This window comes from Salmo salar, chromosome ssa11 (genome assembly GCF_905237065.1).
Source record: "Salmo salar chromosome ssa11, Ssal_v3.1, whole genome shotgun sequence".
NCBI classification, from domain to species: Eukaryota; Metazoa; Chordata; class Actinopteri; order Salmoniformes; family Salmonidae; genus Salmo; species Salmo salar.
In genome coordinates, this window is record NC_059452.1 from 15,338,355 (window position 1) to 15,365,027 (window position 26,673).

General features: G+C 45.7%; 1 protein-coding gene across 3 annotated transcripts in view; it reads left to right on the forward strand.

The window, feature by feature from the left end:
- The window catches only part of LOC106562161 (ankyrin repeat domain-containing protein 11), a 150,524-nt gene that overhangs the window by 42,677 nt on the left and 81,174 nt on the right, over positions 1-26,673 (forward strand). The gene's annotated exons all lie outside the window — the stretch shown is intronic.

The window sequence follows — 26,673 nt, forward strand, 5'->3', positions numbered from 1 at the left end:
CGGCGACAGACAGCAGATACTTAATGTGGGCCCTGTGTGTGTGCCCCCTCCCTGCTCCTGGCTTTGATTCACTCCAGCTGGTCGACTGGAATCAGCTCTGAATCCGCCCAGGCTTGTATGCTGGGGAGAATTCATGCTTGAAATTGTAATTGCTGTTGTATGTGAAGATGTGTTCCGCCCCCCCCCCCTCACTTGAAGTTTCCATTTTTGCAAATGGGGGGTTATCGCTTAAAGTGCTTTGTTATATTATGTAAACATGATTTCTAGACTGGGTCTGTTTTTTGTTTTTTTTATACAAAAACTCTTTACATAAAAGGAATGTAAAGATCTGTGCTTTCCATATACCTCTTATGTAAACACAATGTGTTGCCCTGTCAAGCTCTTGGTGCCCTTGGATGGAGTGAACCTTCTCACTACAGAGGGGGTACGACAAAGAAGGATCAATGAGCTAGCTTCTAACTTTGATAAACAACCATGAAATAGCTGTTTTTATGGTTCATTAAGAAGGTTTGACTTACATATGTGTTTTTGGTTGAGTCAATTAGGCCATGCCCATTTCAAGCGTATCTTTCTAAAAATACGAGTTACTTCAGAATAGTTAGGCACGTTATCTGGCTAACTCATTGCTCCTGCTTTGTAGTATACCCTTAGGGCTGGTATCATGGCGAGATGGATAGATCCTGAGAAACAGAGCAGTAGATTGATGTTTTGGACTGAGTTGTTGTTGTTCAGCTGTTCACAGAGATGGTGATAAAGAGCGGGGGGAGAGATCGAGTCACTGAGCGTCTCTGTGTGTCCATGCTCTCTGACGGAGCCAAGCAGGGGAACAGACGAGACAGCAGATGGGCCTTCTCAGACTTAACCCTTCCCATGCCTCTCGCGGGCCTGTCTGTCCAGGCAGGCAGGCAGGCAGGAAGGAAGGAACGCTCTCATGGCTCGCTCTCTCCACCTCAGTGTTCATGTCATATCCACTATGGCGCACCATCGGTGTCTGATGAGAAGTGGTCAGGATGACACATGGCTGTCTCCGTTGGGGACAACAGTGTGCTCCCTCATCCTCTCTCGCGGTCCCCCTATCCCGCTCTCTCACACTCCCGCTCCCCTGCTGAGAAAGGGCCTGGTGTACTGCTGCTCCAGGTTTATGGAAATGAAGACACAACACACCCCTGTGATAACCACTGGCTGCCTGCCAACTCGGTCAGATGACCGCTGTCTGTGAGTGACAGGTCTGCTTAGTTTGAATCTGACCACTCTGCTACTGAGAATCTCTGGTCTACGCATATAACATGCTCACCTGCTATCTCCAAATGCAGATCTAGCAATGTTACCTGTTAATCCATTTTTGCTCAACCAACTTTATGGATGGTTTCCCTCTCCCTCCTGGCCCCAGTACTTTAAATAGAAGCCCCCCTGGGAGGATCGATACAAACTCCAGGGTAATTGATGAGGAGGCAGGCTCTGTGATGACCTGGACCCTGCAAGTGGGAACCGGAGGAGATTACAAGGTGGGAAAGCAGGTTTCATCACATGCATATTAATTTTTCTCTGTTGGAGAAGCCCCAGTGTGTTGCTCTGTCTGTAGGTGTCCGCTGCCTGGAAAGCTAGTTGGATCCACTTTTCTCTTTCAGGGAATTCAAGGTTGTGTCTAAGATTCTGTTCACTTTCCAGATAGTCTCCATCTGTTGCACTGCCATATGACCAATGCTGTTATCTGGCAGCAGCTCTTTCTGGTTCTGTAATGAATACTAGCTTTACTCATCAGTGAAGAGAATAGCAGCAAAACAGTCATTTCAATCCATGGCTTAATCTTAGAGAAAACTATAGTCTGTGATACCATCTCTTGATACTTCTTAACAAAGGGTCATGCTATAGGCCCGTCTGAGGCCCCAACCTCACCCTTTTGGCCAAGGAAAAGGGCCTAAATGATTAGCTATCCACAGTGTCCTCTGGGCTGTTTAGGCTTGGCTTCTCCTTTTTGTTTGGTGGGGAGGGGAGGCTGTGCATTATTCAACCTGACCCAACCTGATGCAGGGCAGTAGGGGGGCTCTCTCCTCTCTCTCATTGTCCTGCTTTCATTCTCATTTCACTTCTCAAGGCTCTCTGGCTTTTCTGCTGACCTCTGGCAAAGACTTAATGACCTCCCAATGATCGCCAGGGAGGCTTTATGTCCTCCCACATTCTGTTATTGTTTGGGGAACAGAAAGCAGCTCTCGGTCTCTGTTCATTTGAGGCCTGGATTGGAATGGTGATGGCTGGAGCTGTTGATGATGCATGGTGTGACTGATGAGGTGGAACACTTGGGCCATGGAGCCCATTGCTATAGGGCCTAAATGAATGGATCTCCACAGCCTCCAGTCCAGAACCCAGAGGACAGAAGGCCTCACATTAGCCCCAGATTGAAGGGTTTCTGTTTTGGTGTGGTTTACTTTTCAGAGTAAGTTGTCTGCTTCTGTGCAATGGTGCCTGCCAGGAACCTACAGTGTCTGTCTTGGACATGGTTCGGTACCCTTGTCACCGCCTCTTGTGTTTGACTTGGACTTAGTGAAGGCAGGAATTTTGACTTCCACTCTGAAAGAAGCAGTGAAGGGGAGAGAGGGGATTGTGTATGTGTTTGTTTTTTTGTAAGAGGTTCTGAAGAGACGGACTGGACTCTCTCCCATGCTGGCATGGAGTTGGTGTTTGTGACAGGCTGGCCTGCCCCTCTTGATGGTTTCTGGGCTTCAGAGTCTTGTGCTGTAGATTTTGTTAGACTGATACAGCAGTATTCTAGCTAATCAGAACTACAACGTTAATTGAAGTTAACCTCTCTAGGCTAGGCGGGACGAATTCGTCCCACCTACGTAACAGCCACTGCCAGCCTGTGGCGCGATTTTCAAAACCTTAAAAATCCTATTACTTCAATTTCTCAAACATATGACTATTTTACAGCCATTTAAAGACAAGACTCTCGTTAATCTAACCACACTGTCCGATTTCAAAAAGGCTTTACAACGAAAGCAAAACATTAGATTATGTCAGCAGAGTACCAAGCCAGAAATAATCAGACACCCATTTTTCAAGCCAGCATATAATGTCACCAAAACCCAGAAGACAGCTAAATGCAGCACTCACCTTTGATGATCTTCATCAGATGACAACCCTAGGACATTATGTTATACAATACATGCATGTTTTGTTCAATCAAGTTCATATTTATATCAAAAACCGGCTTTTTACATTAGCATGTGACGTTCAGAACTAGCATACCCCCCGCAAACTTCCGGGGAATTCGCTAACATTTTACTAAATTACTCACGATAAACGTTCACAAAAAGCATAACAATTATTTTAAGAATTATAGATACAGACCTCCTCTATGCACTCGATATGTCCGATTTTAAAATAGCTTTTTGGTGAAAGCACATTTTGCAATATTCTAAGTACATAGCCCAGGCATCACGGGCTCGCTATTTAGACACCCGGCAAGTTTAGCACTCACCATAATCATATTTACTATTATAAAAGTTTGATTACCTTTTGTTGTCTTCGTCAGAATGCACACCCAGGACTGCTACTTCAATAACAAATGTTGGTTTGGTCCAAAATAATCCATCGTTATATCCGAATAGCGGCGTTTTGTTCGTGCGTTCCAGACACTATCCGAAATAGTAAAGAAGTGTGGCGCGCATGGCGCAATTCGTGACAATAAAATTCTAAATATTCCATTACCGTACTTCGAAGCATGTCAACCGCTGTTTAAAATCAATTTTTACGACATTTTTCTCGTAGAAAAGCGATACTATTCCGACAGGGAATCTCCTTTTCGGCAAACAGAGGAAAAAATCCCAAAGGCGGGGGCGGTCGGGGTCACGCGCATAAGCCCAGTGTCCCTTGATCGGCCACTTGAGAAAGGCGATAATGTGTTTCAGCCTGGGGCTGGAATGACGACATTCTGTTTTTTCCCGGGCTCTGAGCGCCTATGGACGACGTGGGAAGTGTCACGTTAGAGCAGAGATCCTTAGTAAATGATAGAGATGGAAAAGAAGTTCAAGAAATGGTCAGACAGGCCACTTCCTGTAAAGGAATCTCTCAGGTTTTGACCTGCCATTTGAGTTCTGTTATACTCACAGACACCATTCAAACAGTTTTAGAAAATTTAGGGTGTTTTCTATCCATATGTAATAAGTATATGCATATTCTAGTTACTGGGTAGGAGTGGTAACCAGATTAAATCGGGTATGTTTTTTATCCAGCCGTGTCAATACTGCCCCCTATCCTAAACAGGTTAATAAGGAATGCTAAGTCTCGCATTCTGTAAGGATACAGAGTGGCATTGCCAAGTACCAAGTTTCGGTTTACCTCGTTTGGATTCCTTTGCCATAGACATGGCCCACGAGAGGAATTATTTGTTTCTTTTTGTCTAAACCAGAAACTCCCCGTCATTCCATCCAGAGCATCATGTGCTTTATTATTCAGTAGGCTATTTATAACAGTTGTGCAAGGTCATTTTGAGTGTAGCGTTGTTGGGGAAACTACCATGTTTGAAGCCTAGTAGTAGTAAGATGCTCAAATCTAAAAATTCTGGTTCTAGAAAATAATGGACTTTCCCCTCTGCCTCTCTCTTTCACCAGCAGCTTTTTGCCTATCTCTTCCTATTTCGCTCAGCCAGAAATGTTTTCCTGTCAAAATGGCAGGTCCCTGTCGGCTCAGAGCCCTGGGTTCAGAGTACTCTACATTCGCCTTGTTTGTCATAGAAGTCCCAGGAGTGACTCACAACACAGGAATAGCTGATATATTCTGGACTTAAATAGTACGGCAATTATCATATTTTCATTCCATGTGTTTTTCTTTCTCCTTCTCTCTTCCTCTGGAAGAAAACGTGGTTTATCAATGCTTCGTGTGAAATTGCTTTACATCGGCATAATCACCCACGTAGCCTGAGAACTGCTGTAGTTTGGAGGCTGTTTATATGTTAAGCATAGATACGGTGCATTCGGAAAGTATTCAGACCCCTTGACTTTTTCCACATTTTGTTACGTTACAGCCTTATTCTAAAATTGATTAAATCGTTTTTCCCACTCATCAATCTATACACAATACCCCATAATGACAAAGCTAAAACAGGTTTTATTTTTTGTGTGCAAATGTATTACAAATAAAAACTGAAATATCACATTTACCTAAGTATTCAGACCCTTTACTCAGTACTTTGTTGTAGCACCTTTGGCAGGGATTACAGCCTCGAGTCTTCTTGGGTATGATGCTACAAGCTTGGGACACCTGTATTTGGGGAGTTTCTCCCATTTCTTCTCTGCAGATCCTCTCAAGCTCTATCAGGTTGGATGGGAAGCGTCGCTGCACAGCTATTTTCAGGTCTCTCCAGAGATGTTCGATCGGGTTCAAGTGTGGGCTCTGGCTGGGCCACTCAAGGACATTTAGAGACTTGTCCCGAAGCCACTCCTGCATTGTCTTGGCTGTGTGCTTAGGGTTGTTGTCCTGTTGGAAGATGAACCTTAACCCCAGTCTGAGGTCCTGAGCAGGTTTTCATCAAGGATCTCTCTGTACTTTGCTCTGTTCATCTTTCCCTCAATCCTGACTAGTCTCCCAGTCCCTGCCACTGAAAACATCCCCACAGCACGATGCTCCCACCACCACGTATCACCGTAGGGATGCTGCCAGGTTTCCTCCAGACGTGACGCTTGGCATTCAGGCCAAAGAGTTCAATCTTGGTTTCATCAGACCAGAGAATCTTGTTTCTCACGGTCCATTAGGTGCTTTTTGTCAAACTCCAAGCGGGCTGTCATGTGCAGAATTTTATTTGTACCCTTCCCCAGATCTGTGCCTCGACACAATCCTGTCTCGGAGCTCTACGGACAATTCCTTTGACATCATGGCTTGGTTTTTGCTCTGACATGCACTGTCAACTGTGAGATCTTATATAGACAGGTATGTGCCTTTTTAAAATCATGTCCAATCAATTGAATTTACCACAGGTTGACTCCAAGTTGTAGAAACATCTCAATGGAAACAGGATGCACCTGAGCTCAATTTCGAGTCGAGCAAAGAGTCTGAATACTTAAAAAAGTGTGTGTGTGTGTGTGTGTGTGTGTGTGTGTGTGTGTGTGTGTGTGTGTGTATGTGTGTGTGTGATTCTAAAAAGCTGTTTTCCCTTTGTCATTATGGGGTATTTTGTACAGATTGATGAGGAAAAGGTTTTATTTGATACATTTTAGAATAAGGCTGTAACGCAAAAAATGAGGAAAAAGTCAAGGGGTCTGAATACTTTCTGAATGCACTGTATGTGAGATCTGACTGCAGCTCTTCAATTATGTAAATGTTTCAACTGTTCATTATTACTCTCTTTGTGTATAGGCCTATATACTAGAGGTCGACCGATTTATGATTTTCAACGCCGATACCGATAATTGGACGACCAAAAGCCGCTACAGATTAATCGGACAATTTTTATTTATTTATTTGTAATAATGATTATTACAACAATACTGAATGAACACTTATTTTAACTTAATATAATGCATCAATAAAATCAATTTAGCCTCAAATAAATAATGAAACATGTTCAATTTGGTTTAAATAATGCAAAAACAAAGTGTTGGAGAAGAAAGTAAAAGTGCAATATGTGCCATGTAAAAAAGCTAACATTTAAGTTCCTTGCTCAGAACATGAGAAGATATGAAAGCTGGTGGTTCCTTTTAACATGAGTCTTCAATATTCCCAGGTAAGAAGTTTTAGGTTGTAGTTATAATAGGAATTATAGGACTATTTCTCTCTATACGATTTGTATTTCATATACCTTTGACTATTGGATGTTCTTATAGGCACTTTAGTATTGCCAGTGTAACAGTATAGCTTCCGTCCCTCTCCTCGCTCCTACCTGGGCTCGAACCAGGAACACATCGACAACGACCACCCTCGAAGCAGCGTTACCGATGCAGAGCAAGGGGAACAACTACTCCAAGTCTCAGAGCGAGTGACGCTTGAAACGCTATTAGTGCGCACCCCGCTAACTAGCTAGCCATTTCACATCGGTTACACCAGCCTAATCTCGGGAGTTGATAAACTTGAAGTCATAAACAGCACAATGCTTGAAGCATTGCGAAGAGCTGCTGGCAAAACGCACGAAAGTGCTGTTTCAATGAATGCTTACAAGCATGCTGGTGCCTACCATCGCTCAGTCAGACTGCCCTATCAAATCATAGACTTAATTACAACATAATAACACACAGAAATACGAGCCTTTGGTCATTTAAAATGGTAGAATCCTGAAACTATCATTTCGAAAACAAAACATTTATTCTTTCAGTGAAATACGGAACCGTTCCATATTTTATCTAACGGGTGACATCCCTAAGTTTAAATATTGCTGTTACATTGTACAACCTTTAATGTTATGTCATAATTATGTACAATTCTGGCAAATTAATTACGGCCTTTGTTAGGAATAAATGGACTTCACACAGTAAGCAATGAGCCAGGCGGCCAAAACTGCTGCATATGCTTGCACGGAACGCAAGAGAAGTGACACAATTTCCCTATTTATAAGAAATTCATGTTAGCAAGCAATATTAACTAAATATGCAGGTTTGAAAAATATATACTTGTATATTGATTTTAAAGACAGGCATTGATGTTTATGGTTAGGTACATTGGTGCAACGACGGTGCTTTTTTCGCAAATGCGCTTGTTAAATCATCACCCATTTGTCGAGGTAGGCTGTGATTCAATGAGAAATAAACAGGCACCGCATCGATTATATACAACGCAGGATAAACTAGTAATATCATCAACCATGTGTAGTTTACTAGTGATTATGTTACGATTGATTGTTTTTTATAAGATAAGTTTAATGCTAACTAGCAACTTACCTTGGCTTCTTGCTGCCCTCGCGTAACAGGTAGTCAGCCTGCCACGCAGGCTCCTCGTGGAGTGCAATGTAAGGCAGGTGGTTCGAGCGTTGGACTAGTAACCGGAAGGTTGCAAAAACGAATCCCCGAGCTGACAAGGTAAAAATCTGTCGTTCTGCCCCTGAACAAGGCAGTTAACCCACCGTTCCTAGGCCGTCATTGAAAATAACTGTTCAGTTCTTAACTGACTTGCCTAGTTAAAAAAAAATCTATATATAATATTTAGGCAAATCCGTGTCCAAAAATACCGATTACCGATTGTTATGAGAACTTGAAATCTTCCCAAATTAATTGTCCATTCCGATTAATCGATCGACCTCTACTGTATACTATACTAACACGCTGACCAAACCGGCTCCGTGCGCTTGTCCGCCATCGTGCACATGTTGATTTTGTCTAGCCCCACCAGAGCGTTCATGACACACAGGTTAAAATAGCAAAACCAACTATATTAAATTGGAGACAGGTCGGAACTCACATGAAATATTAATGGACGTTTATTTAGCTTTTGTAATTTGTACTGGAAAATAAACATTGGGTTGTTGTTTTACCTGAAATCCATATGGTCCTTTTTTTGCGGGAACTTTGTAGAGTTTTGACACGTCTTGACTCTTACGAAATCATGTGTTCTCTTCTCCAACAATTAATCCACAGATAAAGCTGTGTTCGAATACTTATACTAACCGTACTATTTGTGACGCGAATTGAGTATATAGTATGCTTATTGGTAAAAATATGGATATAGTTAAAAGTTCCTGCATGGATATAGTTAAAAGTTCCTGGGTGTCGTACTAAATTCGCCAAAATACGAAATACACATGCACTCTACACTATTTCTGTGCTTTTAGGGCCCATAATGCAATTCTTCTGAAAATGGTCGTGGCTTCACATTTTCAGATTTGAAGAAAATGGCGGAAAATATACAGCCAACGTCCGGGGAGAGCGGATAGAAATTCATTGCTTTAACTAATCATAACAAATGTTAAGAAAATGTTGAGCAATGTAATAAAGTAATGACTTAGTTGTGTTACATGTTATGTTGACTGACAATTTATTGGCTACGCTATCCTTACGAACTGCATAGTATTACAGCAGTATGTACCGGTATGTTAGGTAACTAGCTAATGTTAGTTGGCTACTAATACATCGAACTTGCCAGGCAGTATATTAACTATCTGCAATGTAACCCAACATTTATTGACTTGATTATTCACATCATTCTAAGCTAAGTGGTTTAGTCATGGGTGCGTTTCAATGGACATTGTTAATTCTGTCTATCTACTCCGATTTCAGAGAACTCTCGCGCAGAATAACTGATGAATTTACGAACGCTCAACACTCGTAGAATATGGCCGGTGTCAGTAAACGTTGGCAAAAAAAACCCCGTAATTATATTGTTTCCAGCAGCACAGTTAGTCACCAACGACTTGCAGCACTTCAAGCGTCTCAAATAGAACAAAGTTCTGTTTAGCACCTGGCTACGTGAAGGCTCCCAAGCAGTTTGGATGAAATTATTGAAATTGTTTTTTTTAAACCTTTATTTAAACTAGGCAAGTCAGTTGAAAACAAATTCTTATTTACAATGTCAGCCTACCCTCGGCCAAACCCGGATCACGCTTGGCCAATTGTGCACTGCCCTATGGGACTCCCAATCACGGCCGGATGTGATACAGCCTGGATTGAATAACATATGTGTACATTTATTTGGCCACGTAAGCCCTGTTTCTTCAAGGGTTTTCTCTATGTTAGTTTATCCTTCATTCCTGCTCCTGCCCAAGCCTTAGTACCTGTATCAGTCCCTGGAAGGCCTTAAAAATTGTCAGACTCCAGCCACCCTGGTCATAGACTGTTTTCTCTGCTACCGCATGGGAAGCAGTACCGGAGCGCCAAGTCTAGGTCCAAGAGGCTTCTAAACAGCTTCTACCCCCAAGCCATAAGACCCCTGAACAACTAATCAAATGGATACACAGACAATTTGCCCCCCCCCTTCTATGTTGCTGCTACTCTCTGTTATCATCTATACATAGTCACTTTAATAACTCTACCTACATGTACATATTATGTCAATTACCTCGACACCGGTACCCCCTGTATATAGCCCTGCTATTGTTATTTACTGCTGCTCTTTAATTATTTATTTTTCTTATCTCTTACTTTTTTGGGGCTATTTTCTTAACTGCATTGTTGGTTAGGGGCTTGTAAGTAAGCTTTTCACTGTAAGGTCTACACCTGTTGTATTCGGTGCATGTGACAAATACAATTCGATTTGATTTGTATCAGTGGTGAGCAAACCGTGCAGACGTGACGTGACTGAGCCAGCCTCCAGCCATCCAGGAGCGCCTGCCTGTTTTGAGTTTCCATTGAAACTCATAATGGTGTTCCTGAGGCTTTCTCTCTCCCCTGGGTGGGAGCATTATCTCTCCTGGCTGCAAGAACTCCATTATTTACCGAGCAGAGCACTGAGCCCGCCCTAATACAATGTTCCATTAGATTGCATCAGCCAGATTTATTGCTGGGCTCCTCATCTCTCCACCGATCTGTGGTCTGGGCTCTGGATTCTGCAGGAGGGAGGAAACGAGGGGGTGGTGTTGGGGGAAACAGGATCTGGTGTGGGGCATTTCTCCATTCTGTAGACGGAAGGAGAGGAGCTGAGAGTCCTGGGCCTCGCACCTGTGAGCCTTATTTAAGGCAGAGGATACTCATCTGGGATGCTCTGAGATAAGTAACTTGATCTGCACCATGAATGAATCCCACTCCCATGGTTTTTAGACAGACATATTTTTAATAATAACCCCCTCTTTCCTTACCTTTATTAAATGAGGCTTTGGTCGTGAAGGAGAGCGCCATATGTCAGAGAGGTTGCAGCAGACAGCCACCGTGTGAGGCCTTAGTCCTGTCTGCAGCACGGCCCAGCTCACGCTGATCACTGTCTGGAGGAACTGCGTGCTGAGAAACACAATGCATGATTCCTACTAGCACTCATGCCATGTTTAGGTGTAGAGGTTTCCTAGGCTGCAAATATTCTAGTTTACAATCTCACACTTTGTTTACTTTATGGTCCTCGTAGTGTAGGCCAAATGTCACATATGAGATCACGTTTGTCATTTAATTTTGAATTCTGAAATGGCACTACAGAATTAATCCTAAACCTTTCCTCCTCGTTCCGTTTTCATCCAAGCCAAGGACAGTTGTTAGGAGTGACTCACTCACCCATCAACCCACCCACACACACCAACGGTAGCAAATAGAATGGCTTATGTGGCAGCACTGGGGTCAAGTGGGACACCTGGGATATTGGTTGCCTCTGCTCAAAGGACTGTGTAAAGAATAATTCTGTGTTCTTTCCTCTCAGCAGTTTTTTACTTAAGTAGAAGCTTAAGCAGAAATCCAATCGATTGCCTGGAGATCGTGCCATTGGGATATGTGGCAATTAGGGTTGCGAAGGGTCTGAAACTTTCCGGTAAATTTCCATGGGAAGTTAAACCCGGGAATTTTGCTTAAATTCATCAAAGTTAGCTTTTAACGGTGAATCTTTTTTATGGGATACACATAAGGCAATTCTAGGTCTTGTGGCATATTTTGGTTAAAATATCCATAATTCAATGGAACTGTAACCCTCTGCATGCTCAGTGCATTCTTCCTAATGAGATGCTATTGAGCCCACACTACTACACTGTCTGAGCCAAGGACTTCATGCTTTCTGGTAAGTTTCGATTACAATACTGGGTGGGGTGAATATGTTTTATGACATACATGATTTTTTGTTAACTTGTAAATAGTAGCCTACAGCAAAGTGTGTTTAAATCATTTCTAACTTGTAAACAAGTCAGTTTTGGCTACCAGGGTTTTAGCTTGACTGAGCCTGCTAATTGATGAGTGTTAATTCACCTGTTTATCTGTACATGGAATTGTATTCGTTTGTTTTTTTTACTCATTTTTTTGTAAACTTTACAGGAAAATGCCATGGGCACTATCTGATGTGTGGAGACATTTCACTGCAGCTAATGTAGAAGGGAAAAACTGTACATTTGCAAATACTGTGCCAAATCATATGTGAAGAATGCAACAAAGATGCAGAATCATCTGGCCAAGTGCATAAAGTTCCCTCAGTGCTCACAACAAGCAACCTCTGACAAAGTCCCTCTACTTCTATTAGAGGTGAAAATGATGAATCAGACACCTTATCGATAGCAACAGCTCATGGTCCTCCTGGAATCAAAGTTTTTTTTGGCTCAATGGAGGAACGTAGTCAGAGACATGCTGATGAATGTCTTGCTCGAGCTGCGTGTGCAACTGTTTCACCTCTGATGCTCAAATGCAATGTGTATTAGAAGAGATTTCTGAATGTTCTTCGCCCAGCATACACCCCTCCAACCAGGCATGCTTTAGCTACTCATTTGCTGGATGCAATTCAACAGAGTTCAAGCGACGGTCAAGCAAATCCTAGAGAAAGCTGGCTGTTGCAATCATCTCTGATGGGTGGTCGAATGTTCATGGACAAGGAATAATTAACTACATGAGCACAGACACAAGGGACAACAGACACACCGGTCTCTACATTGTAGAGACAGTCATCAATGACCTTGGACCACAGAAGGTATTTGCACTGGTGACAGACAATGCTGTGAACATGAGGGATGCTTGCTCTAAAGTGGAGGAGTCCTACCCTCACATCACCCATTGGCTGTGCTGCTCATGCACTGAATCTGTTCCTCAAGGACATTATGGCTCTGAAAACAATTGATACACTCTACAAGGGAGCCAAGGAAATGGTTAGATATGTGAAGGGTTATAGCAGCAATCTACCTCACAAAGCAAAGTGAGAAGAATAAGAGGACCACATTGAAGCTGCCCAGCGACACCCGTTGGGGTGGTGTTGTCATCATGTTTGACAGTCTCCTAGTGGGGAAGTAGTCTCTCCAAGAAATGGCCATATCACCTATAGCAGTAGCCATTGCACGGATTGAGGGAGACAATGCCATCCTGTCTGATGTTCAGACTGCTTGATGTAAGAGAAGAAATCTGTACTGCCCTGCCCACTTCACTGTTGCTCCAAGCAGAGAAAACTGCACTTCTGAAATGCACCAAAAAGCGTGAAGACTTCTGCCTGAAGCCCATACACGTCGCAGTGAACATGTTGGACCCCAAGTACGCTGGCAAGAGCATCCTGTCTGGTGCAGAGATCAACAAGCCCTATTGTGTCATCACTACCGTGTCTCGCCACCTTGGCCTGGATGAGGGAAAGGTTCTTGGCAGTCTGGCGAAGTACACTTCCAAGCAAGGGCTTTTGGATGGAGGTGCAGTATGTCAGTCGTGCCAACATCAGCCACCTGGTGGAAGGGACTTTGTGGATCTGAGGCTCTTTCCCCTGTTGCTTCCATCATCGTCCAAATCCCACCAACATCAGCCGCCTCAGAGCGCAACTGGACCTTGTTTGGGAACACACACCCCAAAGAACGCAACAGGCTGACCAATACAAGGGTTGAAAAATTGGTGGCCATTTGGGCAAATTTGAGGCTTTTTGAGCCTGACAACGAGCCATCCTCAACCAGGTTGGAAAGTGACAGTGAAGATGAGGCCTCAGAGTCCGATGTTCGAGGTGGACATTGAGGATTTCCAGGGAGAAGACATGGAAGCCTGAGAGGAAGACAACCAAAGCTTTAGTTTCTAGACTATCATTTTACAGATGTATGTTGAAAAACGTTTTTGGGAGATGCGATGGATCATTGGGATCATTCAATATTCCCTTTTGTTGTTCAGTGAAATCATCCCATGTGAAGAGAACTCATTTAATTAAAGTTCAATTCGTAACTACATTTGTACTTTTTTCCCCACATTTAATAATTTGCTATTATGTCTACTTATGACGAGGTAAAAGGTTTATGTTTCTGTCTCCATAGGATATGGTAAATATATCCAATGCAAAAAACATCTACATTTATATGGTATTCATATTAATTTGCATATATTTCCGTTATTTCCCATATATTCCCTTTAAATCCCACAGAAAGTTTCCACCTCGGAATATTCCCCAAAATGTGCAACCCTAGTGGCAATCATAACTATGAAGGTCATTAGGCCTGTTCATTTTCTAGACTGAGAGCTGCAGCTCCCAGGATTGATGGAGCAGGGTTTTGCTGTTAATGCTGTCTAGACATGCACTGTACTATTTCAGCTGAGTGGTTTTAACTCTCGCTGTAAATTCCTAGAGTATAGCGGCTACTCCACTCTCCCTGTTCTCCCTCTCCTGTCACTTCTTCCTCTCCCCATCCCTTCTAGACCACCGCTCTCCTCCCCCCTTTCTCGGTTCCCCCGGTGATTTTCCTATTGCTGTCATTTTTCTTCTTGGTAATAATCCGTCCTTGGTTCTCTGAGCCATATAAATGAAGGTAAACAACAGCCAGTCTAATCTACCCTCTCTCCTAACTGTTCATATCCCCATATTCACGATGGTGCTGCTCATCAGGCAGAAAGCAGCAGTTGATTAAAGGACATAAGCTAGTTGCATCATGACTGTTTTCCACTCATAGAGAACAGAACACACAGTGAATATTCAGATAGTGTATAATGCACGTAGTGATGTAATCCCCCCGCTCGGCTATAAGCTATACCATCAGTGCTGGGAGGAAGGAGGATCTGGTTACACTGGGTTTCTTATTGATGCCATTGGTACGATGATCAGTGTGATATGTTGTGTTTTTAGTGGACCGTTTTAATATCATCATTAAATATTTTCAAAGGATAAAAATGGGACTGCGTGGACTGAGAATGGTTGGGTAGAATTGACTGCCTGGGAGTATAATCGTAGACGAGGTCAAAGGGTAAAAAGTGATATTTTAAGGTGATTCATAATGAAAACAAATCGGTCTATTCTTCTGGGGATGATGATCTTGGGGAATCCTGTGTGTGTGTGTGATCCCAGACTGTCTTAGTTGGGTGGGTGTAAAAGAAACGCAATGAGCTGATCGATACTATCATCAGCGTAAGAGCGGCTGACACGTTCGATCAGGGCTTAGTGCTCGGAGCTCAGCCTGGGTTGGAGCCTCAATAGGGTCCAGTTGTTGGTGCAGTGGGGCCCTGGGGAGCTCAGGGAGAGTGCATTACACGTGCATGGCTCTGTTGGAGAGCTACCCGCAGGGATGTTTGAGTCACCAGTATCCTGCCATTCCTGCTGTTGAAAATATTCAGGCCGTAATTGCATGTACTTCTTATTTGGTGTGTGTTTGAATTCTAATAGGACATCAGGCATTTTATAGACATTGCTATAAGACCTAGCCATAGGGTTTTAATTGTAAACCCAAATAGTCAGAATTGCTTCTTTACTCCCATAGCAGTGAAAGTCCCACAGCTTCAGCTATGATGAAGGCTGTGGCATCACTGCTAACAATTATTCAATAATAGTCATTATGTCAATGATTTAATTGGTCTCTTTATGAGATGATGTTCTTACTGTAGTCAACTCCCAGCCACACAGCAGCTCTGCTGAGACAGACAGCTGTAATGGGTGTATTTTGTCTTTGTAATTAGCCTACTGTTCTTGTTTGGGAAGGTGGAGATGGTGTGGTGGTGGCCTAATACTGTTTGGACTGTGTGAGTGCGTGTTGAGGCTCGGGCTAATGTGGATGATGAGTCATTGAGTTCAGTTGTGACATTCAGATCGGACTGTGGAACTGCCTGCATTGTTATCTACATGGATCTCTTTTCAGACCGGTTTGACTCTGGTTTATTTCCTGCATTGGAGATGTTCAGTATGCTGACCTGTCCACCAGGTGGGTGTCCATCTCGTGCTGTGCTCTCCTCATTACAGTGAGTCACAGTGGAAAGCAGCCCCCATCACAGGCCTGAGAGAGGAAAGGGAAGGAAGGCTGGCTTCTCCTAGAGCCAATGATCACAATTCATCATGTTGCCTTTCCGTCCTCCGTCTTTATTTAGAAGATAACCTAGTTAGCAAGACAGTGGGTTGTAAGGTATTTCCATCTCCCTCTTCCCAGTCTCTGAGGAGATGCAGATTTTCAGTTCCTCTGCAGAACCTCTGTCTACAGTGATGGGTCCAAGGCAGGCTGGCAGGCAGCGCCACACATCCCTCTCCCTCCATCTCCTCGCTTCCACGTTCCCCCAACGGGTTAACCCGACGGGCGTTGCCATGGCAACTGCCTGGTGGACGGCGCACGGTGTTGCGAGGGGGTAATGTAGTGAGCGCTGGCGCTGTACGTGACAGGGAATGAGATGAGGCGGATCTGCTGTTCTCCTACCCTGCAGGAAGACAGACTCACAGGAGCAGCAGAACAGGCCTCCCTCTCGCCGACTCTCCGGAGCCTCGGCCAGATAATCTAATAAGCTCCGAATTGCATGCAAGCCCACCTGTTACTGCGGCCCAAGTCCCCAATCCCAATGACTAACACAGTAGAGAGATGGGAGCGTGGACATGTGCTGTGTCTGTGTTTGAAGAGGTGAGAGAGGGCAGCTGTTCTTGGTGGTTCTTCTCATATCACCAGTGACTCATGGGGAATTCATGGAATGAGAATAGACGGGTAGAATTGGCTGCCTGGGAGTAAAGCAGTAGATTAGGTCAGTGTGGATGTGTTGGGATTTGCGACTGTAAATTCTGCATATGCATACATCAAAGAATTCTGCTTGACGGAATGGACGTGCCTTTGCGGTTAGGCTACACATTATTATGTGTGTTGCTTGCAGGCTGCAGCATATCTTCCGAGTCACTCCTTCACTCTGCACCACACATTCGCTCTGCCCCCTGGTTTAGGCACTGCTTTTCATAATAGGGCCTTCATGCTAACACTTGACGTGTTGTTGGGTCATGGTGATGCATGTGTTTCCTGAACATGTTTCATTCTCTCCCTCTGCCCTGAGAGGCCTCGTGCTGTGGCCCTTCCGGACACGGAGCTAAAGGAGAGACGTGGGGCTGCTCGAATGGCTCATTCAATTGCTCATTTGTCCAAGCTCCATGGTTTTCATGGTGGTGTAGATCGAGGAGCTGGAGCGGGGAATGAAAGGCCCCGTGTTGTCTGGTCAGGACGACCTTTCCAAAGACTTCACTGGAGGAGTTGGGCTTTTCCAGGCCTCTGCTCTGACCATAGCTGCTGGGCTTTCACAGCCCATGGCTTGTCACTGTTGCTGGGCATGACCACGAAGTGAGGAGCCATTCACTCCAGGAGAAAACTTCCTGTTGAGTAATGGGAGATTTTACTGCAGGCTGTGGCCACGTAGGGAATGAAGTGGTGAGATGGGTGAGGGATTTTGATGCACCACTCAAACTGATATTCTTTTAGATGGTAAAATTATCCATTGGCAATAAGGGTACTTTGCAGGAGAACATAAATATAGGTTAGCTAGTTCTAGCCTTTCACCACGTCCAATTTATTAATTGACTCATTGGGAGCACAGCTGAAAAAAGCTGTCAGATCTGAGGGAGTGAATATATGTTGTTTGGGGAGAAAATGTCCAGTTTCTCTCTCTTCTCTCCTTGACTGTGGCTTGGTAGCTTGTCTCTTGGCCTTGTTTATGTTGGCTGGTTCTCTCAGGCTGCTCTCTGGGAGCCCTGTGGCTGGAAGCCTATAGGTTGCTGGGGACTACAGGGGGTAGTGCTGCTGTTTCCTGGTGCCTTGCATGACAGCCTTTCATCTCAGGCACGGGGGGAGCGGCCTCCCTCCATGGGGATCGGCTTCCGGGAGATGTGGACAGAAGAGGTTTATCAGCCTCGCCCCTCCCTCTCTAGCAGCTGCTTTGGGAATCTGTTCTACCTCACACTTGGAGTCAAACGCTCTCTGATGCTCGTTACCCGAAGTGTCACAATAATAGAGGTGCAGGTGAAGTGGTCCACATCTTTAAATGGTACTGCTCTGAATGTGGAGTCGCTAGACAGAAGAAGCACTGCTCGTCTCCTGCACTTCCTCCTGCTCAATGGTTTTCACACTCTACTGGCAAAAATGTGATCCTGAATAAATTGTGACACACACAGGTTAGCTTCACAGGATGTAATTCTGTGGAGGGAGGATGTTTGAAATGCCAGTCACAGCCAGGCACATGGCACACACTGCTCCTGCCTGCCCCTAACCCAGCAGCTCCTCTCTGAGCATGCGGACCGCTGTTGCAGAGCGTAGTATTGCAGCGTAGCAGAGCCCAGAGCTGAGCAGTGCTCTGCATGCTTTGTTCGAAGTCATGTGGATGGGTATACGGGGACAGTGGGGCGCTGTGATGAAACGTAATGAGGGAACGTGTGAGCGGGCTTCACAGAGATGGAACAGAGTTTATAGACAGCCTGATTTACAGCTGTATTATTCACGCCATCCCAGCCCCCCCTCCCTGGTCCCTTTCTCAATGCCTCCCTCTTATCTCTTCTTTCAACCATGGCCTTTTCCTTCTCTCCCTTTCCCCCTCAATCCTTTTACGAGCTGCCCATCCTCCTCCTGGCTGAGAGATGAGCCATCGGAGGGAGGGAGGGAGGGAGCCAGGCCTAGGCATTGGCAGAGTAGTGAGACGCTGCAGGAGGTGAGCAGCTAAATATAGAGCTGCTTTGGAGGAGTGATGTCATGGGCCAGAGGAGAGGTGGAGCGCTGCTGAATTCAGTTGCCCAGCGTTTTACCGTCAGCTCTGAGACACGGATAAATGATTGTTAGATAAATGAAAGGAAACCGATTGGCAAAGGCTGTTGGCAAGCTTGTATTGAGAAATGTTTGTTTTTGAAAAATAAGGATTAGAACTTGGATGTATTTTATTCTCTAAATGCTTGTCTTATATTACTCAATTCAGGTCAAACCAACATCACCCTGACAGCTCATGCTGATTAGAGGAAGTGTGTGTGTGTGTGTGTGTCAGCTGGTGATGTTATTGTGAAGGGAAGGGTGTTTGGGTGTGGATTAAGGGATGTATCGGTGCGTGTTGCATGGCGTGAAAGAGGATGCTATTTCAATCTCTAGGGCAGGCCTATATGAAGTCAGGCAGTGCTGCTGACATGAGTCTTGTTGACCCAAGAGTGACGCAACAACCGAAACTCTGCTGCTTCCTCAAGGACAGGAAGGAGCGTTGCAGGTGCACTCACTCTTAACACGAGTTGGCTAACAGAGCACGGTTGCTCTCTGCCAGTGGTCCAAACGCTCAGTCTGGGATCACACCTCATTATGATCCAAGGTCCAGTCTCTCTCTCTGTGTGTGGAGGACAATGGGTTGTGTGGGGTGGGGTCATTCTGACCCAACAGCAGTCAACACGAGCCAGCTTGGCATTGAGTAAGGCGCCAAAGTTCAGAGTCCTGCCTGGCTGTCAGGACCTCTACAGTGGGACTAGGGAGCAGCACACTACACAGGCTGCCCACTGACTGACTCACTGACTCACTGACTCACTGACTGACTGACTGACTGACTGACTGACTGACTGACTGACTGACTGACTGACTGACTGACTGGTTGGTTGGTGTGAGGGTTGGCCAATGCTACTGGGAGCAGCTAGCTCCTTGTTGTGTCAGAGGTAGAGAGCAGCTGTTGCTGGAGCAGGTGTTGGCTGGGTCCTGCCCTCCGCCATCATCAGGCCCTGACGTGCTCTCCCACCTCCATAACCTGTAGCCCAGTGATGGCTCCTCTCCATCATCAGGCCCTGACGTGCTCTCCCACCTCCATACCCTGTAGCCCAGTGATGGCGCCTCTCCATCATCAGGCCCTGACGTGCTCTCCCACCTTCATACCCTGTAGCCCAGTGATGGTTCCTCTCCATCATCAGGCCCTGACGTGCTCTCCCACCTCCATAACCTGTAGCCCAGTGATGGCTCCTCTCCATCAGGCCCTGACGTGCTCTCCCACCTCCATACCCTGTGGCCCAGTGATGGCTCCTCTCCATCATCAGGCCCTGACGTGCTCTCCCACCTCCATAACCTGTAGCCCAGTGATGGCTCCTCTCCATCATCAGGCCCTGACGTGCTCTCCCACCTCCATAACCTGTAGCCCAGTGATGGCTCCTCTCCATCAGGCCCTGACGTGCTCTCCCACCTCCATAACCTGTAGCCCAGTGATGGCTCCTCTCCATCATCAGGCCCTGACGTGCTCTCCCACCTCCATACCCTGTAGCCCAGTGATGGCTCCTCTCCATCATCAGGCCCTGACGTGCTCTCCCACCTCCATAACCTGTAGCCCAGTGATGGCTCCTCTCCATCATAGGCCCTGACGTGCTCTCCCACCTCCATACCCTGTGGCCCAGTGATGGCTCCTCTCCATCATCAGGCCCTGACGTGCTCTCCCACCTCCATAACCTGTAGCCCAGTGATGGCTCCTCTCCATCAGGCCCTGACGTGCTCTCCCACCTCCATACCCTGTGGCCCAGTGATGGCTCCTCTCCATCATCAGGCCCTGACATGCTCTCCCACCTCCACACACATCACACTAGTTGCACACTAGTTGCATGAGTGTTTAACTCATGATATACATCCAGTCGTTACTAGCATTACCTCACGTAGTCGTCATGTAGCCTAGCTCTTTCATAAAGCTTTTCCAATTTGAAATCGGATAGTGTCTAAAAGCCTGGGACTTGAGTCCAAATCCTGCTGCGGGCGTGTGGGCAGCTGCCTGACACCCAGCTCCTCTCATCAGCCACAGGCCTATTTTAACACCGACCAGAGAGACTTGTTTATGCTATTAGTGCTCTGTATGCCCCACTGTCAGCGGACGCATGTGTGAGAGAAAGCGAGAAAGAGGGGAGTTGGAGCTTAGTGTGCATGTGACTGAACTGTAAAGTGGGATCATAATGTGACTGAGGGCTTTGTGAGTGTGTGTGTGTGACTGATGTGTGAAAGTGAGTGTCTTAGCTGTGCTGTACTGTGGGACCCAAGCTTTTATCAGCCGAGCTGCTTTCATATCAGGCCCAGACTTTTATTGCAATGCGGCAGCACAAAGAAGTGCCCTCTTCATATTGATCGTAAAACCTGATTCTTAAAGTACAGAAGGCGGTTGGCTATAGCCCACCTCCACCACCTCCAAGACAATCTCACATGGACCCTATCCCTGCCTTCCAACAAACTAAATTAGTCTTTCCTGTATATTTTCAGGGGAGGAAAAACAGGTTGTTTTGTATGGAGTGGTATTTTGGTCTAGAAGGGCCACCGTAGATGTTAGTCAGGCTCTGTAAATGACAGCTGTTGGGTAAGTGGGCAGTACTCTGCACCGGGCCTTTTGTGTTGGTAAATACGGCGGTGTTGTAAAACTGCTCTCCTTTACTATGCGTCTTCAGTCTGCGTCTGCCTCTCGTTTCCTTCTCTGTCTGCTCTCTTCCTGCTGCTGAGCACCTCACACCTTTCATACCCCTTTCCTGACATGCCTCGCCTAGCAAACCCACCTAACGCCACAGCTGTTTGGCTCAATCAAATCAAATTGTATTTGTCACATGCTTCGTGGACACGCGGAGTGAAATGCTTACTTACGGGCTCTTCCCAACAATAAACAGAGAAAAATAGTTTTTTTAAATAACAAGGAATAAATACACAGAGTAACGATTACTTTGCTATATACACAGGGTACCAGTACTGGGTTGATGTGCAGAGGTACGAGGTAATGTAGACACAGGTAGTGGTAAGGTGACGAGGCAATAGGATCGATAATTAACAGTAGCAGCAGCGTCAAAAGAGTTAAATAGCTAACTATTTAGTAGTCCTATGGCATGGGGGTAGAAGCTGTTCAGGATCCTGTTTCCAGATTTGGTGCTCCGGTACCGCTTGCTGTGGGGCAGCAGAGAGAACAGTCTATGACTAGGGTGGCTGGAGTCTGACAATTTTAGGTCCTTCCTCTGACACCGCCTGGTAGAGGTCCTGGATGACAGCGAGCTTGGCCCCAGTGATGTACTGGGTTGTCCGCATAACCCTCTGTAGCGCCTTGTGGTCAGATGCCAAGCAGCTACCATACCAAGCGGTGACGCAGCCAGTCAAGATGCTCTCAATGGTGCAGCTGAGGATCTGAGAGCCCTTGACACATCTTTTCAGCCTCCTGAGGAGGAAGAGGCGTTGTCATGGCCTCTTCACGACGGTGTTGGTGTGTTTAGACCATGATAGGTCCTTAGTGATGTGGACACAGAGGAACTTGAAGCTCTCGACCCGCTCCTCTACAGCCCAGTCGATGTGGTCGGGGCGTGCTCGGCCCTCCGTTTCCTGTAGTCCAAAAGCTGCAGCCATCTAGCCATACAACCCACAGATCACTAACACACACCTATAGGAACAGCCTGTTCATTAATGATCTAATCTGACCGTGATGTTGCAGCCAGGTGTATCAGAAACATTGTTGTGCAGCTCACCTCTTGTTTTTGTAATTCCCAAGCTGAGTAGAAAGTATATATTCCGTCTGGAAGAGCTGTGATTGTAGCAAGCTGCTTTAGAGTCAGTTATGTTGTTAATTTAGCACATCAATCAAAGGTAAATTGGCCACAACAGTTTGCCAGCAGCGTTATGTTTTATGCAACCTGGCTGTACAGGGTTCTTCGTTTCTGTTATGCTTTAAAGCACAAGCAAATTGACTTGATATTGGCAGTGTACTTAGGCGCGTGTGCAGCAAGGACTCTGAACCTGCCTGACAGCCAGGACTTTGAACGTGTGTGCGTATATGCGTGTGCGTGCACGTCATTCTCTGCCCAGCCCCTTACATGGACAGTTGCAGTATGGCTAGCGTAGGTTGCTAAGCAACATGCTGCTTTAGTATTCTCATGTTTGGATATCTTTCATTTCAGAGCCTGAGAAGGTAGGAAGGAGGGGGGCAGAGCTGTGTTAAATCAAATCGAATTGTATTTGTCACATGCACCGAATACAACAGGTGTAGACCTTACAGTGAAAAGCTTACTTACAAGCCCCTAACCAACAATGCAGTTAAGAAAATAGCCCCAAAAAAGTAAGAGATAAGAAAAATAAATAATTAAAGAGCAGCAGTAAATAACAATAGCAGGGCTATATACAGGGGGTACCGGTACAATGTGGAGACTATATACAGGGGGTACCGGTACAGAGTCAATGTGGAGACTATATACAGGGGGTACCGGTACAGAGTCAATGTGGAGACTATATACAGGGGGTACCGGTACAGAGTCAATGTGGAGACTATATACAGGGGGTACCGGTACAGAGTCAATGTGGAGACTATATACAGGGGGTACCGGTACAGAGTCAATGTGGAGACTATATACAGGGGGTACCGGTACAGAGTCAATGTGGAGACTATATACAGGGGGTACCGGTACAGAGTCAATGTGGAGACTATATACAGGGGGTACCGGTACAGAGTCAATGTGGAGACTATATACAGGGGGTACCGGTACAGAGTCAATGTGGAGACTATATACAGGGGGTACCGGTACAGAGTCAATGTGGAGACTATATACAGCGGGTACTGGTACAGAGTCAATGTGGAGACTATATACAGTGGGTACCGGTACAGAGTCAATGTGGAGACTATATACAGAGGGTACCGGTACAGAGTCAATGTGGAGACTATGTACAGCGGGTACTGGTACAGAGTCAATGTGGAGACTATATACAGCGGGTACTGGTACAGAGTCAATGTGGAGACTATATACAGGGGTACTGGTACAGAGTCAATGTGGAGGCTATATACAGGGGGTACCGGTACAGAGTCAATGTGCGGGGGCACCGGTGTCGAGGTAACTGAGTTAATATGTACATGTAGGTAGAGGTAAAGTGACTATGCATAGATAATAACAGAGTAGCAGCAATGTAGGGGGGCAAATAGTCTGGGTGGCCATTTGATTAGATGTTAAGGAGACTTATGGCTTGGGGGTAGAAGCCTCTTGGACCTAGACTTTACGCTCCGGTACCGCTTGCCGTGCAGTAGCAGAGAGAACAGTCTATGACTAGGGTGGCTGGAGTCTTTAATAAGTTTTAGGGCCTTCCTCTGACGCCGCCTGGTATAGAAGTCCTGGATGGCAGGAAGCTTTTCAGTCTCCTGAGGGGGAATAGGTTTTGTCGTGCCGTGTAACAGTCCAGGCCTAAGCCTTTTGACTTCACATAATCAATTTCCATCTGTCATCTAGGCAAAAGATAAATGACCCCTCTCACCAAGCTAGGTGTAAAAAGGGCAGGAAGGGAACAACATGACAGAGCGAGATGTAAACACGTTTCTCATGCCAATAAAGCCCATTGAATTGGGGAGAGAGGGAGAGGAAGGTCTCTGTGTTGTTTATACTGTAGGCAGGGGGAGATGCTGAGGCGAGGTGGAGCTCTCTGATCTGACACGCCTTGTGGAGATCCACGGAGGTAGAGGCTGGCCAAGCTGGCTTCAGCTACACAGAGAGGGAGAACCAGAGAGAGAGAGAGGGGCAGTGATGACGGAAGCCGGAACGAAAAACCTTTGTGTGCTTAATAACAGTCCTGGCACTCTGCCAAGGACTCTGGGAGTGTGGGATTAGCCTGAACAATCAGGACTGCAGGATCAAAACAAGGAGGCAGGAACGGCGAGGTCACAGAGCTACCATCTGCGCTGCCGCAGTGAGGGGGAGGGGAGGGGGAGGCCAGGGCTGGCGGCTCAGGCTCCACAGGCAACAATGAAAATCTGGAGGCTGTGGCAGCAACTCAGGCTCATAGTGCTCTGCTGTGTGCAGGCTCTGTTAACTGACTAACTGCTGCAGCAGAAACACACACACACACACACACACACACACACACACACACACACACACACACACACACCTCTCTAACCAAAACAGACTGATGCTGGTCAACACACATGCACACACACATTCCCTGGCTTGTTTTTCTTTTCAAACAATTGTATTTCCATGTTGAAAAGCTCAGAATGTGTGGCCTTGAGGATTGAAGCACACTGAAGAAACATCTCACTCTGCCTCTATTCATTTCTGTGCTCTCTCTCTCTCTCTCCTTTCTTTTCTTTCCTGGTCTGAGGCTGTAGGCTGCCCCCCACTCCTCCTCTCCTCTGCGCTTCCTGTTGTCTCCCTCGCTCTTTTCGCAAACATGAGCCCATGCACTTTTCACTGTGGGAGAGGCACAGAGCAGTGGCCAACGGGTTTTGCAATCTATGTTTGATGGAGCCAAGCAAGCACTCTACATGTTTGTAGTTTGTGTGCATAAGGAGGGTGGGAGGTCTGCTTGGTAAATACACTGAAACAACTTCCAGGCTTCAGCTGTGATTTGGTTCGATACTGGTTGGGAATAACATGTTGTGTGTCCACAAGCCTTGTACTGCTTTCTGTAGCCGTTGTTTTGTTTGCTTTGGTTTGCGTCGTGTCTCCAGTGGTATAGCTTAGGTTACACTTTGGCAACCGACTCACGAAGAAGACTTTTGTTGTTGTGCGATATTTAGCCAACTACTTGTGATAGTCTCCCCAAAAACAGAGAAAAGTGTGCAGGTGGTGCCTTCCTACTCAGTGAAAGTCATGGATGCACATTAATCCAACACGGTAATACACCAGTTATACAACGGTTTTCATGATACACACGCTTCATAAATATCCATCGAGTCCCATCCGTTGTCCAACAGTCTTAAAATCTCAGTGTAAACAGGTCCCAGGTCCATCCGACTCCTTATCTCACCCTCTTTCCCTGTTTCCCTTTTGTCCCTTCGTTCCTCCACTTCATTTCTCCTCCAGGCCTCCTCTTTCCTTCCTCAGTCTCATTCCCACCGTTTCCTGCAGGCCACACGGTGCTGGCAGGAGGCAAACACGCTCACACAGAGCTCACATGAGTTATGTGCGGGGGGGGGGGGTTCAGTCCTCCTACCTAAGCATGGTGTGGAATGGCTCAGTCCAGCTGTCTTGCTCTTGCGCTACACAGGCGCTACTCTCTGAAGTTGTTTGGGAACTAGGCTACCAGGTGTCGCATTAACGCAGAGTCATGCTGCATTTTTAAACGCAGATCTAAAATACTACAATAAAAAGCATCTGCTTCAGTCACAGTTCGCTCCAAATCATGAAATTGTAAGCTAATTTACTTATGTGTGGCTGTTAGCCAAATAGTGTTGCACTTCTGTTGTCAACCAATGAAAACAAAGCTATTTTCTGCAGAATGTGTTGCATAAATGTTTTGTCTGAAGGAGAACTACCGTTGCGTGCCCCTGATCACTCTAAGGCAGGTATTCACAAACTGGGGTATGTAGGCGCAATGCTGTCGGGGGTACGCCAAATAAAAATGTGATTCACATTAAAAAATATATTTCTTTTTTTACATCACATTTTCAAACATTCCATTTATGTTTTCCAAAGGGGCTATACATTTGGGTGAGGTCTTTTTAACGCCTGAGTAGCCTCGTTTCACTGCCAAAAATAAAATGAAACCATCTAGTGTTCAGTGAAAGTTGGGTGCGCAATTACGCAGGTACCTTCACGAAGCGGATGACACAAACAACTGGATTCGTTATCGCTTTCATGCCCTGCCTCCAGTCCACTTAACAATATCTGAACAAGAGAACCTCATTGAAATTGCAACAAGCGGTTCTGTAAAAAAATAATTTAATCAGCCAGATTTTTTGATTGGGCTGCGCTCAGAGTATCCTGCCTTGGCAAATCGCGCTGTTAAGACACTGATGCCCTTTGCAACCACGTACCTATGTGAGAGTGGATTCTCGGCCCTCACTAGCATGAAAACGAAATACAGGCACAGACTATGTGTGGGAAATGATTTAAGACTGAGAGAGTCTATTACAACCCAACATTAGAGTTATGTGCATCCTTTCAAGCACACCATTCTCATTAACCTGTGCTGAGTTATTCACCATTTTCGATGAACAAATACTTGTATATGTAAGATAGCTAAAGAAAGAGCAA